This window comes from Anastrepha obliqua, unplaced genomic scaffold (genome assembly GCF_027943255.1).
Source record: "Anastrepha obliqua isolate idAnaObli1 unplaced genomic scaffold, idAnaObli1_1.0 ptg000148l, whole genome shotgun sequence".
In the NCBI taxonomy this organism is placed as follows: domain Eukaryota; kingdom Metazoa; phylum Arthropoda; class Insecta; order Diptera; family Tephritidae; genus Anastrepha; species Anastrepha obliqua.
Window position 1 is genome coordinate 50,001 of NW_026562241.1, and position 2,500 is coordinate 52,500.

At 27.9% G+C, this 2,500-nt stretch overlaps 1 non-coding gene and 1 pseudogene across 1 annotated transcript in view; both read right to left on the minus strand.

Moving 5' to 3' along the window:
- LOC129252089 (large subunit ribosomal RNA) overlaps positions 1–1,438 on the minus strand; it is a 3,999-nt gene extending 2,561 nt beyond the window's left edge. Inside the window, exon 1 of the ribosomal RNA XR_008583250.1 lies at positions 1–1,438. This exon is cut by the window's left edge and continues 2,561 nt beyond it. This is a non-coding gene — a ribosomal RNA (large subunit ribosomal RNA).
- Positions 1,439–1,880: 442 nt separating this feature from the next.
- LOC129252091 (5.8S ribosomal RNA) lies at positions 1,881–2,061 on the minus strand (annotated as a pseudogene).
- Positions 2,062–2,500: the final 439 nt, after the last annotated feature.

Consider the following 2,500-nt stretch of genomic DNA (forward strand, 5'->3'; position numbering starts at 1 on the left):
CCAACGCCTTTCATGGTATCTGCATGAGTTGTTAATTTAGGCACCGTAACATTACGTTTGGTTCATCCCACAGCGCCAGTTCTGCTTACCAAAAGTGGCCCACTGGGCACATTATATCATAACCTCAACCTTCATATCAAGAAAGGTGAGGTTCTTACCCATTTAAAGTTTGAGAATAGGTTAAAATCGTTTCGACCCTAAGGCCTCTAATCATTCGCTTTACCAGATAAGATTATTTTATATAATTTTTAAATGCACCAGCTATCCTGAGGGAAACTTCGGAGGGAACCAGCTACTAGATGGTTCGATTGGTCTTTCGCCCCTATACTCAATTCTGACAATCGATTTGCACGTCAGAACTGTTTCGGTCTTCCATCAGGGTTTCCCCTGACTTCAACCTGATCAAGTATAGTTCACCATCTTTCGGGTCACAGCATATATGCTCAAGGTACGCTCCAGTTAGAGGTATAAATAATAATAAATTATCATTATACATAACTATATGGAACGCCCCGGGATTGAATTAATTGACTATTTATTAAAAAATAGACTAAAAATTAATCCCATTATATTTAAGTTAAGTTAATTATGCCATTAAGTTTAATATAACTCAATGACTTGCACATATGTTAGACTCCTTGGTCCGTGTTTCAAGACGGGTCCCGAAGGTATCCTGAATCTTTCGCATTGTTAATCATATAAATGCATACAAATAAATATTAATATCATAGATATTAAATTTTTTGTAAAATTCAAAAAATGAATTTTAGCATTATATATAATAAAATCTATCAACACTTTATCAAATCATTAGTATTTATTTTATGTTAATATGCTTAAAAAGCAAATTAATTTAAATAAACTTAATATCACCAATGATCTTTTGATAAATACTTTATTATGTTAATAGATTACAATGTCCTTATATGAAAAAAATGCACATTATTTTTTTAATTATTTAATGATGAATTTTTCATAATGGATATTCAGGTTCATCGGGCTTAACCTCTAAGCAGTTTCACGTACTATTTAACTCTCTATTCAGAGTTCTTTTCAACTTTCCCTCACGGTACTTGTTTACTATCGGTCTCATGGTTATATTTAGTTTTAGATGGAGTTTACCACCCACTTAGTGCTGCACTATCAAGCAACACGACTCTTTGGAAATATCTTTCTAGTAATCATTAACGTTATACGGGCCTGGCACCCTCTATGGGTAAATGGCCTCATTTAAGAAGGACTTAAATCGTTAATTTCTCATACTAGATATTAAGATATTCCATACACTGCATCTCACATTTGACATATAGACAAAGTGACTTAGTGCTGAACTATTTTCTTTTCGCTCGCCGCTACTAAGAAAATCCTTGTTAGTTTCTTTTCCTCCCCTCATTAATATGCTTAAATTCAGGGGGTAATCCCATATGAGTTGAGGTTGTTTTAATATTCTTTTTTTATCTTCTCACAATTTAATAAAAAAATTATATCATCTTTTCATCTCTATTTTTCTTTTCTCCTTTTATATATTGTAAATATATAAAAATAATAATAATGTAAAATGAGGCAATCCTAGAATAAAAAATTTAATTTTTATGCTAGACATTCCTCCTTTTAATTACATATATAAATTATTATTTTATATATATATATAAATAATATGAAAATTTTTTGTAAAGAATACTTAGATTCAATATTTTCATCATTTCATTTTATTTGAGAGGATTTTTTTTTTAAAGAATATATAATAAATAAAATTCATTATATATCTTTATTTTTTTTGCTATTAATATTATGAATTATTTAAAATCCAATAATATACACATTTGCTTAAATTCAATTATTTTTATAAAAGAATAAGCAACTTATTTAGCATAGTCTTACAACCCTCAACCATATGTAGTCCAAGCAGTACTTTAAAATTGAATTTAATGTACATAACAGCATGGACTGCGATATGCGTTCAAAATGTCGATGTTCATGTGTCCTGCAGTTCACACGATGACGCACAGTTTGCTGCGTTCTTCATCGACCCATGAGCCAAGTGATCCACCGCTTAGAGTATTTTTTTATTTATTTTTATTTATAACAAATGTCAATTTTTTTTTGCATATATTAATTGAAAGAGTAAAATTAAATAATATTAATAATATATAAATTGATTTTCTTTCAATAATATATATCAAATATATTTAACTCTAAACATTTTTATTAAGTTGCGAATGTCTTAGTTCAACAATAATACAGTGGTGGTATTTATTATGATTCAATTATTTTGTATTTTTTTAATCATTTTATGTATATATAATAATATAATAAATATATACCACTTTTGTTATTGTGAACAAATTAACTTATCATTCAATCAAATGAATAATAAGTACAACTTTTTATTTTCATGTTTAAAGGTTTTTAAAAGAAAAAAATAAGAAAAAACATTACAAAATGTACCATCATATATTATATTTAATATGATATAATTGATGGATCACAAATTGAATGA